Below are 16,877 nucleotides of genomic sequence, written 5' to 3' on the forward strand. Positions count from 1 at the left end.
TGTAGTTATGAGTCCACTGACCGCTACTATCTCACTTCTGTGATGTAGGCCAAGGTGAAGATCACAGAATGGCCACGTAGCGATATGGACGTAAGACTTTATTGCCCTTTATAATTGTATGCTTTACAGCATTGGGGCAATTCTTTGATATTTCATCGCGTTTCAGACTAAAACCCTGGCGAGAAATAAAACCAGAAAGTAACAACTCGATGAACTGACAGAACTGACAGAGATAAGCTGACGCGCTGGTTATGAACACGCATTTTACAGGTATCGGTGCATCAAAGAGTTCATACCCTACATTCAACTCTTTTTATCACGCTTCATTTCAACTCCACTTCAGGGGATTAAAGAGCGGATAAGCACATAGGGCTTGGAATAAGTATGGTTGATACAAGCATTTTGAGGGTTTCCGTCTTTTACATGAGTGACTGACCGTCTCCTGGATGGTTTAGTACCGCGGGAGGAATAATGGCGGAAGTAACAGAGATACCTCCCCGTCTTCATCAATAAAACCAGGGTTACACCCCAGGAGGATTGTGTTTCTACAGCGCCTAGCAAGGGATTGTATTTGGTTAATTAACTAATTATGGAAACAGCCTTTGGGCGTAAGAGGAAATAGCTAAATCAAAGTGTTTATACATATATATAGGAACACTCGTGTTGCAAGGTTCACGCTCGACGCTTTCGTCGGAATTGGACAAACGGTATGAGCGCTGTATGACAGGTTAATTAATACAGAATTTGATCGCACGACACCATTCGTTAGACACAGCACAGAATTGCGATCACACAGTTTAGAACCAATATCCCGTCACTTGAGCCTGGTTAACATGACACACTGATAGTTTCTGTCTGTGGCAACCTGCCAGAGTGACGTAAACATACTGAAATGACTTTCAGGGACTTGAATGATAAGTAAATCGAAGCCTATCTGATACTTCATGTTTATTAGCGATGTGTTGTGCTGCTGCAAAGCAAAATGCGTTGTCTGAAAGTATAAGGAAAAAGCTCTAGCGTTGGGACACTTCAAATTCAGATCTTGAGGCATTATATCGATTACGAAAACACAATATGTTTACATTTCTGCAACGAAAATGGCTGCACAATAAGTGGACTTTAACAAAACCCCTATAGTTCGTTTGGTTCTTCATCCATCTGTTACATATATATACCAGCAACAGTATGAGACGAAAACAGCTAAGGACTTGTCTGTTAATAAATCTTGAGCAAGCAAACATTCTTAGATATTAATGAGTCGTATCAGGATTTGGGGCCATTCATCTATATATGTATGTATATCCATCAGAGATCACCAACACCCATGGCGAAGGCAAGTTTCACTAAAAAGCTTTTCCTTGTTTATCCTAAAGTTTGGTAGATCACTTTTAATATTTTTATGAGCACTGAGGTAATCAAAAGAATTTTGAAGCAATAAACAACAAGTTAAACAAAGGTGAACACCTTGGCAAACAAATTAAGCTGGCATCATCAAGCGAAGATCTACAATTCGTTTTCATTTCATACATGGTCACCCTGATTTCAAGGATCGCAGACAGCTGTTCAAATTATTTCTACATCGTTTAATGTTTTCTGCAAAATCGATTTTGTAGGCTTGAAGTGACCATTTAAATAAATAAAGTTGGATCTAGTTTTATTGTCGCATCTACGCGTTTCATTCAGTTGGTCAGATTAATTATGGAAATATGATCGTCTCGAAAAACACAATCCGCAAATTTCAATTTACTCACATTGATTTTGTTTCCAATATCTTCGCAAATTTGTTATTACATCGATAGGCCTTTTTTATTCTGATTTAAATGGGTTTGAGGGCTAATATTTTATTTCTGTCTAAAACATGTCAGAAACAAACTAAGTGATATGTTTTTAACAGGAAACAAGCTATAAAACAAAATACACCATTTAACATGTACGTTACACCTTACTGCGTTAAATATGCGCACACTCTAAGCCTTCACCAGCGAGTTAATCCAGCGCACTTTCCATACCTAAATGTCAAACTTTCAACGTATTTGGCTTAAACATCATATCATCAGTAAACTGATAAGGTTTCTTCAACAAAGAATGTTTCTGAAAAATGTAAGCTTAGCGATTACCACAACAACAACAACAGCTGCAGACGACGTCTCTGTCTGATCACTTGAGGTATAACATTCTGCTGATATAAAGACCAGATGTTATAGTGTTAACGGAAAACATGGCTTCTGGAGTATAACCTTTGCTGAAGTAACCCTTCGATGGACACACCTGCCTAATACCACGGGATATCTATAGTTATTAATGGACCCGGCTGTGATGGTAGATGCGATTATTTGCGCGTTTTCCAGGTACTAACTTCTCATTCTGATTCTCTGAACGCGGAATTACAGGTAGTAGATGGATATGTAGTGACTCAGCTGATTAAACACCAAAGTGAACTTCTGTCAAACTGGATATGCTGTTTGACATGCGGTGGAAAAACAACCAAAGCGTTCTGTCAAATTTATCTTTGATTCACCTATAATATCTCTACCAGCTCTCAGATGAAACAGGGGTCATTGCGACAATTTTATTCAGGTTGATATTAAAGATTTCACTCATCACCTGCACCAGTGGCACTGCTATCGCAGAAGAAATGGTTTTTTTTCTATATTGATCAACTGGTATAAGACTTTTTGGATCGTCGGTAAAACGGAACAGTAAATGTCCATGATGAAACCTTGACTGAAGTTCCAATTTCTGATTAGCTTCCCTGACAATCCTGTTAATTCATATTAAAAACAGATAACTACAATTATTTTTCTCAAATTAAACACACTGTTGGCTTTCATAATAATGATTCTAAAATAAATGATTAAAGTGGAAATTTAATAAATGATGTCATCTCTTCAGATATAACATTTTCCCCGGGTTCTGCCCTGTTTCCTACCACCATAATGCTGGCCGCCGTTGTATAAGTGAAATACTCTTGAGTACGGCGTAAAACACCAATCAAATAAATCAAATGAATAAATCAGATATAATATTGAATGGTCAAGACCCCGATGACTGTCTGTCCTAATGACCCCGTGGGATAAACGTTCGTGTGTTTACACTCAAGAATAACAAGCTCGGACATAACCTAATTTAATGAAAGACGCAAATCCGCTGAAGTCAAATCCCCAAAAGAGTTTCCCCTTGTATTCGCGTTGGCTAGAAAACACTGGTATTTTTCTCCAACAATCCCAGAGCACGCTATTCAGAATCCATGGCAAATATAACGAGAAAAGGAAGAATCTATATCGAGATGTCTAAAAAGCTACCGGGACAACTTTCTGTCTAAACATTTTTCAAGAACTAAAATCTGTAACAATTCAAGTGTATGATGGCGGTCACTTTTATAAATGTAGGGAACCGGTGTGCTCGGGATAAATCAACTAAGCTGGCAAGTCACTGACGGACAATAGAGCCTGCGATGTACGGACTTGAAAGTAAAACTCGTGAAAGACAGGTGGCCTTGATCAACAAAAGTACGCCTGCCCAAAAGCCCCCGCGAGAACGGAGGACCGATTATTATGGTCGAGATTTAATTTAATTTGTGCCATTGGCTGGAAATCACACACCTTAAAACTTAACCATGTCCCGCTGCTCAATTAAACTGTACAGTACATGTGACGTGTGGGCCTAAGATATGCATTGCCTCACATATGTCTAATAAATATACATGGTAGGATCTGTTCAGTTCAAATTATAGATTCCTTGATCAGTTGTAAGAAAGAGAGAGACCGGTAACCATTCAAGCAATTTCAGCAGCAACGCTTTTAACGTCTACTTGTTTTGAGCAGATAAAAAGTACAATATAGTCTTTACGGATCCATGGCAACAAGTGAAAACAAGCATTTTGAGTTTTTGTCTAACCAGATTCGCAGTGTTCAGGCTTCAGCAATGACAAAGGTATGTTACTGTTAGAGCTTCAGATGAAAAGAATGCTGCACGTCAATTTATATGAATCAATTCATCTTACATGTTTTGTTGGATAATGTTAGTTTTGCTACCTTCAGCCATGTGATGAATTATCAAATAACAGAGATTTAAACCTCAGGAATAATCCACATGCCAAGCGGAACACAGTTTATTGTACAAACGAATGCTTCACAGTTACAAGAAAGGTGCACCATCCATAATCAAGCTTAGCTAAAGTCGGACATGAACTATTTCAATCAAAACATGGCTCTTATTTCAGAATTCAACTAAAGAGCATTCCGTAAGAATAAAGATGTCCTGTGCAAGCTTCATAAAAAGGCAAAAAAACTTGGTTCTAGCTAATGTAAATGCGGAAGGCCTCTGTTCGTTTTTACTCCTTTATTTTCATGTTGGCGTATAGCCAGGCCTGGGTAGAGATCAATTGAAACAAGATTTAAACTATTTGGGTAAAGATTTAGTGGATTTTTTTGTTTCCGCATTAAGCGACTGTTTTACAATGCAAAATGTCATTGCATGAGTTTAAAATCAAATCTTTGAACTTAACATGGCGGAAAGTAAAGTCAGCAGTAAAGTTTGATAGTTTTTGGATCATTTTTTAATATTAACGTGACCATGATAAATGTAACCAATACTCCCAATAGACATTGTGTGTTCATGCAATAATAATGAGAAAGGTGAATAGCACTAAGTCTAAAAATTGAGCCTATAGGGTATTGCAATTATTGTCACAGTATCTCGTGCAATTAGTTTAATGTGTGTGTTAAAACAACATGATTGTAAAGTTATTAAATATTCAGCGAACTACCCATTTCAATAACTGCCATCAGTCTGCTTATTTCACTCTCACTCGTTTGAGTAATTTATTGTAGACGGTTTCGTGTGAACTTTCGTGACATAAAACTTATGAAGCTCGGGGTTCATTGTTCACTTTACGGTAAAAAAAAGACACAACTGCGTTGGCTGTTTTGTATTTACATAGACATTGGCCAATATAATGGCCAACCCGTTATTAGTAGTGTTATATTAGCATCAGCATCGTGTCTAAATCGCATATAAGCTAATAATGAAGTTCATGGAAATTTCCAAACAGGCAGGTATTTTGCTGTGTGATCACATCAGTTATTCGTACACCACAATAGATGCTGATGTAATAAATGCTTTACATGTACTTATTTGTTACTTATTTGAAGTTGAATAGCAGGAAGACTTAGAAGAATACCTGAAAGTTTTACATAATATTTCCAAAATTGAACATGCACAAACCTATCGATTGTCTGAGCGATTGAAAGACAATGTCGGACACTACTGACCAATGTCGGACACTACTGACCTAACCATATTAATTTGCAACTAAGACATCGGTTTTACACCCAGAGCATATTTACAACCGTGGATGTTATGCTCCGAATGTTCTTATCACTGGGGCAAAGCACAATCAATTCTCACATATACACTCATCACATATACACCCAGGACAAACACTTGTGTTTATTTCACGGGGGCTTAATATGTACAACAAACAATAGGAAAAATGCGAGGTAATTTGTACAGCCCAGAGGCACACTTAGCCCACTTCTCTGATACAGTGTATGTGCCAACAGGTCAAGGCTTTTGCCATGGACACCGAAGCTATGCAGATCGAAGAACAACCCGTTAATACATGTATATCCCAAACAATTTCACTCTCAATTTCTCAAGCAGATAGGAGCCTTATACGTTATATAGATGTCTCAAATCCCGAACGATACGTCTTAAGGACACTTTAATTTCCTGCTTTTGATACAACTTTAATCATTGGAAAGATACTTTACTTAAGCTAGTATCTCGAAACCTTTGATGTAAATACCACTCCTTACGGTCCTGAAATTATCTAGACTATACGAAACGTAAACGACAGGTCTTGATGCAGCTTATGACCTGGATTCAAGAGATGCTATCAGAAACGCCATAATTTACGAGATGCCATGTAATATGCCTACAATGAGACTTATGACGCTCCAGCTTTGTATCCAAAATTCTGAATCGAGAGAGACTCAAAAGGAATATACACACTGAGCATAAGAATAGCTCTCAAGGTTATATTGTGTCTTGATAGCCACGACTTGCCGTTATACCCAGCCCTAGCAGCCATTCCACGAGTACATTGATGGCATTTACTAGTGAAGGAAATTTGGAAAGCAATTTAAACTCTACAGCAAAGACTTGAAATAGTTGAGGCAAATATACGCTAAGGACACCCCGTGGTATATGCTCGCTCTCGGAATTAAGGATTCTAATAAAATTTTAAAGAGTTGCGTAAATTGCAATGCACCTCCGTACACTAAATGACGCGAATTGCCTATAAAAGCTAGAAAAGAAAACAATGCATGTGTGATTATAAAGGCTGAGCGGTGATACAGAAGAATTTCAAACTAAATCCAACATATTGTAAGTTATATTATGTTTGTTAGTTTTAATTTTCCTGAAGAGGCATTGTACATGTACATCATCTAGTCCTACACAGAAACACCAGGCCAGTTTTGTGGTTTACACTCTGCTGCGCCGAAACAAGCCTATGAAACGGATATTTTCGTTGTTATGAAATTCTGAAACACACGCTGAACAGAGGAGGACGTGTCTTTTCATGTAGCTGTGGCAATGTTATGTATAGTGTTGTACATAACTAAATGCAGCCGGATGTGATTTCTGTCAGATGTGTACTGGTTAGTGGTCGGTAAATAATCTAAATATGTGGTGTTCTATGCTACAGAAAGAAGACCTTTCATAACCGTGCACTCTGAAATTACTGAGTTAACATACAGAGCAGAAGCATACATTTAGGATTTGGCTTGCTTGGCAAATAGAACCTGTTCTAATGCTGCAGATATACGATCGTTATACACAATGCTATGGTTGGCCTTTAATGTGGTTGGCCTTTCCCACAAAATCGGTTGCCAGTAAAATCTTTGTTTTTTTAATCATGTTGGGACACATACTACTACAGGCGTGTCAATGCGAAAATCTTTCGTTCGTTATCTTCGAAGTGTTTTTATCTTCTATTAGCTTTCTGTTTATCAAAACATCAGTGCTTGGAATGATCATAAAATGGCTGAAGCGTTTTTAACGGAAATGTTTTCTGGCTATTTGAATACAGCTTACCGAGAGATAATAAGCTAAACTTTGGATTCCAAGTCACCACGCATTCTCATGAAAACGGCTGGACTGGCAAACATATTATCAGGGTTTAAAGGGTGTTTGTCTACTTTTTTCCATCTTGTACTTTGTGGAATTGCAAGGATTCCACGGGAATAGCCGAAATACACAGTCTAAAAAACAGAAACTGGGATCTTAATTTCGATGAACGACACGGATCGCGATTCTACTTTTAGCTACCGGTACAGATAATCCGCGGGTAAATACATTTACACAACATGCCGATTACTATATCTCGATGTCTCAGATAATGTGTAAAGTAATTCCACATACAACACACTGACGTGAGTGACACATACTAAAGCCTCTCCTAGCCAATAAAATATAAATAAATATAAACTCACATGTATAAATGTTATTCATTTAGTGTGAAACAACGAAATATTACCACATTTATCTTTGCTGTTGTTTTCGTGTCTTTTTGTTTTCTTTTAATGCTTTTTTTCTTACTGTGTAATGCAAGGGAAAATATGCAGTTATAACCAATATTTGTTCTATATTTATGCGATATAAATAAAATTGCATGAATTCAAAAATCCTTGTAAACATTTCATTTGGTAATAATTGATGTATTTGTGTAACCTACCTTTACATGTACATATCAGTTTGCAATGCTTGAACACCAGACAAACACTGCTATCTTATTCATTCACAACGGACTCTTTCTATCCCTCAGCCTTATTTATTATTCTTGTGGATCCTCAAACATCCTCTGTTACATTTGTGCTCCACAAATCACTGCTAGTTCCATAAATATCATGCATGGCGTTTGTTTCCTTACGAATACATACATGCTGTACTTACAAAATTGCCAAGTAAGAAATCTCGTGCAGACAGCTGTATCTGTTAGTCTAAATAGGTGTTTCCTGAAATACATGTTTTCTTTTGATGTAGCATGCGATGTACATATACATGAGGCTAGGTTCATATATTTTCCCAGCAGTGTATGCACCGTTCGGGACAAATCCCAATTTACGAAGACAAACTAATCTTTTCTAAATAGATTAGGAGCTAAGACGACCTTTTGTACAATAAATTTTACCAAAAATGTCTTCTTCTTTGAATTAGGCTAATGTGTCTCGAGTTTTCCAATTTCTGAATTGGCTAAAGCTCCTTAGACAGTAGCAGATCAGGGTATATCCGGTCACATCAATTTACCCTGGCCGAGCTAACGTTACTTTAAGCGGCTTTCGATAAACGTTCCACGGACACAATTATTCGCCATTGCCCACAATTCTGGGTTGCTAGTGGAATCTGTGACCGAAGTATCAATAGACCGATACCCAACCCAACTGCTGAATAATTGCCCACAGAGGGCTAGCTCTCAGTGAAAAGCCAACCATGGCTTACACCTGCTTTTCAAGTAGCCAGATTGTAAAGCGGTGAAAGTGGTGTAAGTGGGACTGTTTCAATCCAGCTCATGAGAACTTCCATGCAGCTAAGCCACGTCTCCACGATAAAATGGCTTGGTGCGTAAGCTTCTAAATGAAGGTTTGTTTCGCGAATGTATGTATGCTTTTCTTTGTCAAAGGAGAATCGAATTGCATGATGCCAGATGATTCCAACCATTTCTTCCTTACTTTTGCATTGATAAACACGTGTGACATCAAATCCCGGATTGCTGAAAGAACAAAAAGATTCCGAATACATGCGCCTTATACAAAGCGTGAAAACTTTTTGAGGAAAACTTAGTTAAATTTTTAGGAAATATACTGTAACTGTTAAACATCAAGTGGTCGAGCGGTTAGCCAGGGCGGTTCAATAACTCAGCAATCTTTCACCAATGTGGTCGCTTTGAATTCAAGTGCAGCCCATACTTGCTTCCTTCGGTTATTCCTCCCCCCACCCTCACACCCCTCCCCGAACCCAACATTACTGGCCGCGGCCTTGTACGTGAAATATTCTTTTGTACCGCGCAAAACATCAGATAAAAATCAAGGATGAAAATGATTTCAACGCACAGTAAATATAATACTGTGGGTAAGAACCACGATTAGTAAGCCTGTGTCAGAAAACCCCATTCACAATGAAATAGTGATCAGCTGGACCTCCAACTGAACTTGTAGAATTTCTCTCCTGACCTCTACATAAAATAAATATCTGCCCACTATTTCATTAAGACTGAGTTTTACTGACACAATCTTATTAAGCGTGTTTGATCTGGTATGCATTTTGCAAATAAATATTCTTTTTTCTACATGTGAATACATATACTATTATACATATACGGTGCATTAAAATAACATTCCACGTCCATCTCATTCAATGTATCATTCCATCGGAGAAGGATAATAAATTTCTTTACCTCGACATTCAGGCTGATAATTAGTAGTGTACGACTCAGATATAGTTGTTTATTGTTTACCACATTTGCCTCCCATCCCGAGAAGTACTACATCAAATTATCGCGTTTATTCCAATAGGTGTTGCTGGTGTTAAAGACTGAGCTCATGCTCGAGGATTTCATCCAATGCTAAATTAACCACGGCCATATATTGTTCAGCTCATTCGACTAGGTATTCGCATAACTCCTGGTAATCATGAGTTACAATTCACAAAACCATCTTTTTGACTTTAGGTGATATGTTACGATAATGTATCAAACAAAGAAGTATGCCAAAAGCCTAGCCTTTTCCCTGAGAAAAACCACTGGAAGATTGATGGGCATATTTTTTCTTATCTACATCATTAACCCCTTTAACTGAAAGAATGTGTGTGATTATTTTAGGTAAAATTTAGAAAGGCAAAGATGACAGAATCGCGGCCATGTCGTTTAGAAAGACCAAAACCGAATCCTATATTTTACCAAAGGACACCGTACTTTGGATTTTTATACGTTTGCAGCATGGACAAAGATGCTTCTGAGTTTAAATTCGAACTTACTTCCATCTAGCACGTCTATGTAACCAAAACAAAGAAGCACTAAGTGTAACTTGGTTCCACTTACAGCTGCACTTCTGCTGAGTAGAAAGGTCACTGCCAATGATATCCAGCCTCACCTCTATCTTATTACCGCGGAAGCATGTGGTTATCTTGGGCCTCCTGTGTGGTGATCAGCACAATTCTCAACATGTGTGTTGATAAACTGTGCTTGAGAGTTGTAGGCCAAGTCAGTGAAACTACAACATGCTGAATGGTTTTGACTGCAGATCTTCCACGTGGTTCACACATGCAATAGCCGGTGGGCGATATTGTGATAAACACATGGCTAACTGCGCCGCAATGGCTCTCGTCGTTTTCAAACAAATCAAGATGTGAGTATCGGATAATGTTCAAAGCTATACCTTAAGTTATCGACATGATAAGTAAGAATGTTACCTGATATACATAGCCATCCAAACACTTGCCCATTATATAAAGTAACCAAGTCATTCTCCCATGGTGTTAAAACGAGTTTTGTCAATTTGATGTGTCCTACTGGTATTATGCATGCACTATCTATATCTATTGCCACATCTCCCTTGATCGGCCTTTGGTATCATGCTTGACTTTGCCCCTGTAATGCTTGTGAATTTATAACACATCTACAATGATTGTTTGCCTATTTCTCGGATGATTTGTGAGAAAGAACCTTTAGGGGGGATTTTGCTCAAATGGTGTTTCATAAATGCTATCTCAAGAAATGTGAGACATAAAAGTTTGTAACGATTGTCACAGTGTGCGTAGTCGACTTATGAGTCTTGCAAAAAAAAAAACATCTGTCACAAGTTAATATGAAGGTCGTTTTCCGGTTGGATATTCCCAGCCGAAGCGTCCTTCCCGTTCTAAGCCGGTTCTGAGAGTCACGAGTAATATTTGCCAATTCACTGTATTCTCCCCCAGCACTTCTCATGGCCTGATTTATGACCACTGATATGATTCTAACATAGCTCCGACGAAAATCCATTGATAAATGATTGTGCGGAATAATGAAATATCTAAATCTTGACCCGCTTCCGGCGTTGGGGCTGTGATTACCCGGATTACACGCTGGTGGACCTTTAGATTGCTGAGCCGTTGTGGTAAAGACATTACAAAAAGTAAACATCTCGTTCATAGGAAGAAGATCTTTAGATCTACCGATAATCAATCCACCACGATCACAGTCTCAGCTGTATTAAGGCTTAATAAGACCATCCACACTAGTTACCGGATGAAACAAGAAAACCCTGCTTATTTGGGAAGATCTGGGCACTCATCGGAAAACAAAACACATTCTATTCGTGCCTAATGAAATTCCGCAGAGCATGTATCTTGAGAAACACTTCTGCCCATGCTTTAATAAAGACGACAATGTACAAGTGCAGAATTAGAGAGAACAAACAACGATAAAACGAACTCAGTTGCTCACTGTGAAACGAAATACCCTTTGAAGGTAGGTGTTTTGGCGTTTCCGAGGTTAATGGGAAATAATTTCCTGCAATATGCGTACTGCTAGCTCGTTATTCTATTGTAGGCAACCAGTTCCCCAGGGAATGGGTTTAAGATGCGTATGGTTAGCCATGGTTTAAAATTCATCCCTTAATAGCAAAGCTTTCTTATCAATCACTTATACAACTCAGACTTTAAGGCTATTATAGTAAATCTCGAATACAATGCGTGAAGAACAACTATAGTGCAACATGTAATTCCCCAGGTATTCAATCGTTTGGCGGTGATTACGGCCAACAGGAAATGCCAGTCAAACCATTATAAATTTCAGTTTTAGAAAATGACAGGAGGCATGCATAAGACAGAAACCGACACTCGGCACGCAAAGGAATGCCTGTAGTGCATTGCACACGTACTTTGATCTGAGGCCCAGAACAAAACTCATCCATTTTACTGCTGAAAAAACGTCACCTTTTGAGCTATACCGCTCCAGGCGAATGAGAAAAAATACGGGTTCACGATTTCTTTTATTAACAGGTTGAAGATGAAAGTGTTCCTCGCTGGATAGTGCCTAACTGAGCGAGGTGTTAAGGAGAAATCAATTGTACGAGTCGAGGTGCATCGTGCGATGACAAGACGGATTCGGTTGAGGCAAACCGCCGAAGCTGAATGTCATGAAGTCAGTTAATTTTGAATACCTTAAACTGTGGAGTGTCCAGATACGTTCTCTCAAGAAGTAAATGGGGAACCATTTCGAGTGCATCTCAAACACACGCCTGCGTCGGGTAACTAGCCTCTCGTACTGGCATAAAGAGTCGAGTGAAAGGTTTGACTTACCTGTGAACGTGTACATCAGCCACAGAGTGTTGTGTTATCGGAACGAGCCTGGAACCACACCTTCCACTCTCTACCAGTGACTGGGATCTGCCGGGATAAGCTGATCGACGAGGCTTACCGCTTGGCTAACGCAGAGCAATGGCTACTAGGTACGGCTCATGACGGCATCCGAACACTCGAATCTTAGTTGATAATCTGTTTTGGCTTGCAACACTAACTAAACTTTGATGGCGGATCGCTGCGTTAAGCAATACGGGTCTGAAGTATGACGTCATTAAAATATACCACGCACACGTCATTGCCGGTTGATAAACTTGGAGTTTCATTTGGATGCCGTGGCCGACGTGACGTGAGCCAACCGCTTTGCACATGCGTATAATAACATCTTCCAGTCCCGACTTAATCGTTTTAGCGAGGTGGCAGAATCTCAACAGAATTTAATCCCACCGACATGGATCGAATTTCCTGGGGAGATGATTCGGGCTCTTTAGCCCCGTACTTTGATTTAACAAAGCTGGCACTTCTAGTTTGTTCCCCATTACCCAAAGGCCAGAGAATTTTGTTTGTGACGACAAGCACTCTAGCGTATAACAACAGAAAATTGCATTGTCTTTGTCCATCCTGTAAGGCTTGAATCGTGCTTCAAGAAGTTGAACAGAGCTGACTCTTATTAATGAGAAGAAACTAATCTTCTCATCACGTCATTCTATTTTATATCGCACTTGGTACTACTTACATAGAAACATCAAATCTATGCCGCTGCGGATGATAGTATGTCCAGTTTCGTGAATCAAGTTAATCAACATCATTCTGTACAACGTTTTCTAGAAAACACATTCAAGATTTGATTTCAGTCATCAAAGTTCATTATGTGAAGATTTAGTATACCTACAAGTCAGGGTACCGACCATAAAAGTCATTTCTCTTCTCCCTTAATCCCATGTATGCAACATGGTATAAAAGCAATTCGTTTATGAAGGTTTGATACCATACAACATGATAACTTGGAAGAACAAATCCCTTTTCGTGATATGCATTACCCATGCTCCGCTGTATGCAGGGCATTTCACCTGAGTTCAATATATGGTGTTTAGTTGCTGTGATACCGAAAGGACACAATGCTTACATTCGGTACAGCGGTAATCATTACCACAATTAGCCTGCGGTAAACGCAGTAGGTGTTTCCACAATCTTCATATCAAGTAAATTAACCATAAATATTTTAGCCACGGAGTATGATTGGTGGCGTTTACACATTTAAAAAACATTTATATTCTTTCCACTGCAGAAGAATGTTATAATGCTTAACTTAAACTACATGTTCATTCTAAGCTTAACCCATGTATAAGGCTCAAAATAAGTATGTTAGATGCTAAGTATGGATTAAAAAAAAAGAAACAAATGTGGCAGAATTTAACTGGACGTGGAAGAATGAAAACTTTAAGACCCCCTACGACATAAGAGCCGCAAGATGACAAGCAGTAAATAATGAAGGTTATTTCAGAGAGGATGGGAAGTTGGACCTGTGCAAACGTACATGCATACTCCAGCGAGTTTATAGGATCTCCAGCCATGGTTTATAGTCTAATCTTTATCAGCATTTATCCGTCACCTGCAACTCCGTTCTGACAAACTACCCCTGGTTGATAGAATATATGCGGGGGGAGGGGGGGGGGGTAGGTGTTTTTATCCTCTTTCCTTACCTTGAAAGTCCGGAAATGCGGCGATGATCAACGAGGACAAATATCAGGAGAGCGTCCGAGGAGACGATACAAAATGTTGCTGTTCTGACGTATTTTCACCAGCGTGTTAGACGAAGATAAGGCAGCCATGAACACACAGCGAAGTACCACAGACCGTGAGTTATGACGGAAAGTAGTTTATGGCTTTATCAAATATTAATTGTGAAGCCAACTACAAGGCGGGAGTCGTCGTGCTTATTTATTCGACCCAAGCCTGACTACTGTCAGTAATGGCGATGGAAGCCATATGCGTAAACCAGAGACTTGACGAGCGAGAATTGTCCTCCAGTTGCGGAAAACGAACTCGTTCTTTTCGTCATCTATGTAATGCAATCATTCGATTATTTTTTGTCCTTTCTCAATGGCAATGGCTAGAGCCGTGGTAATACCAAAACTATTTCTTACGGTAATTAAAAACTCCATGAAAGCACACAGCCGTGGCATTAATAAATAACTATCAAATGAGGAAAAAAAGTTTTTTTATGGTATCCTTGTGGGTATTTATACTAAAATAATTTTGGCATGCCCACACCACATTTACCTTCATGCATTTAGATTGACAATACTTGTACACACATATTCAATCTTTCTGTAATAAAGGTCAATTTACAGAACGGCGTGCAATAAAACAAGGAAGAAAGCCATGGGATTCAAGTACTTTTTGTTAAGATAGTTAATCGTATATAATATACAGTTTGTTAAATCCAGAACAGTTCGCATATACTGTAAACCTCAGCTCGACCAATCGTTCTTCTGTGACATGCAACTGGTCATTGAGCTCGAATGTTTCATGTAGGACATTAGTGATAAGGAGCTCAACAATAATTGTAAGACTAGGTAACAACAATAAGAATTTTGAACTCGTTGCGAATTTACTATTCAATGCAAAGCTCACCGCATTAGAAAAAATTAATATTGCCAAAACATAATTTTCAAACTTATCCTTTTTTCCGTTGATCAAATTTAACAGCTATGAACCTATATGAGCTGTTTGATCTACCGCCGTAGATTTTAGGAAAATACTTACCATAGAGATAAAAATATGTTAAATAGGTTGAATCAAATTATAAATATTTTTACCGCCATAGCCTTAACACAAGCCAAGCACATGTAGAACAGCAGGGACGGGGGGAGGGGGAGATTAGTTTGTAATGGCGCTTCCCATCCAAGAGAACAATTGTAGAACGTTGCCATTCAAAATATTTAGTTAATTACACCTGGCCTTGGATTAAAATTCAAATAGTCTATATCAGATAACGTACGTGTTCTTCCGCACGACGGCGACATAAAATTATGCTAAACGTCACGTTCAGAGTTGGGCTATCACAGACATATAAACGACTAACTACTCTGGCTGGCGTACTCTACACAGTAGTAACCTCTACTATATGCAAAATTTTAACGATGACATTTGTTTTTCTCTCTGTATGTCTCAAAACAGGACCGTTAAATACATTGTGCCAATAAAACTGACCCATCCGTTTCAAATCACGACCGATAGGTGGTCATAAAGTCGGTGGCAATGTTTAACATAGTTGAAGAGGAGAGTTGAGGAGGAGATGACGAGCTGTTTTCATTAGACAGAATTCTGATGGCCATCTGATTGATGGTGTTTTGCGCTTAACGAGGCCTAAGATTTCCAGCTGTTGTAGATAGTGAAACCTGGCGGAGATTGCGCTGTGTTAAGTGAAACCAAAAGTTTGCTGGAAACCATAACAATTTTACTAAAACGCCAGCAGGCAATTGAAGAGTATTGAAGAGAAATTTTATGTTGATGGTAAGGGGTAGTTAAGTACTTATGCCACCCGAACACGACTGACGGTACAGAAGCCTTTCGTGTACATTCAGATTTAACACATATGGATCTGGCTGCAAATTACCCACACCACCGGCTGTCATACGTTCTGACTTCTTTCACACTATTATTACTTAGCAGATAGAAATGCTTCTATGTAAAGATTTTCATTGTAGTCTACAAAAATAAGTTTTTCGTTGGTGAATCTGCTAAATCCCTAAAAGTACAAAGCATGATACAAGGATTAAGATGTCAACATTTTCGGATCTGCGACTTACCTGATGATGAGGGAAGTTTCCGCTGTGATCGGGCCCGAGTGAGTCGTTGGCGCTGTCAGAGGACAAATACAGCTGATAAGAAAAGCAGGCCGATACATCGACCAAAGCGTAGCTCTGCTTACCCGAGAGAGGATGCCGATACAGGAATATCACGTGGGCTGACTGTTAAGCTCGGAGAGAGCATCGCGCTGTGGCTGTGCTGGAACTTCATCGTTACACCCTAGTCACCACGGCGGAATTAAATCTTCCGCTCTCTGTAAGTGAGAGGGCCTGGCGCTAAATGCCAGTTACATGAACATTTTATTGGCTAGGTGCTGGGAAAACTAACACCGGGAGTCGTGGAGCCTTCGGGACAATTCGGACTAATGACTTATCAACACTACAGTACATATCTGACGGCGGTTGTTGACTAGAATAATAACACATCATGGTAGTCAGGCAAGAATAAAAGTACCATACCAGGGCATTAATCAAGGCATGAGTTGTTGAATAAGGTGTATGCATCACGCAGAGAAGGATGGCAATGGGTAGCTATCGCGATAGTGGACCAGCCATGATGCACTACGCTTTTATCAGATTTCTCACACTGAAACGACGATTTATCAACTGCGTGCACCATATCAAGCGGCAATTTCGGGAATGGGGATGGCGGCTGAACAGTCTGGCTTTTCACCCTACAGACTCTTATCAGGAATTGCTAGTTCGTCTAACTTGCTTATA

The 16,877-nt window shown here is 39.2% G+C and overlaps 1 protein-coding gene across 2 annotated transcripts in view; it reads right to left on the reverse strand.

Annotated features, from left to right (window-relative positions):
* Positions 1-16,200, reverse strand: part of LOC135471333 (allatostatin-A receptor-like) — a 31,044-nt gene extending 14,844 nt beyond the window's left edge. The window contains exon 1 of one of the 2 annotated variants that reach the window (XM_064750528.1): positions 16,158-16,200. The gene's annotated coding sequence lies outside the window, so the exon portion shown is untranslated. Of the gene's footprint in view, positions 1-12,342; positions 12,451-16,157 lie in introns of those variants that run through there. The other variant, XM_064750537.1, reaches the window with a different exon arrangement.
* Between the last annotated feature and the right edge of the window lie 677 nt (positions 16,201-16,877).

Source organism: Liolophura sinensis, chromosome 1, assembly GCF_032854445.1.
Source record: "Liolophura sinensis isolate JHLJ2023 chromosome 1, CUHK_Ljap_v2, whole genome shotgun sequence".
NCBI lineage: Eukaryota > Metazoa > Mollusca > Polyplacophora > Chitonida > Chitonidae > Liolophura > Liolophura sinensis.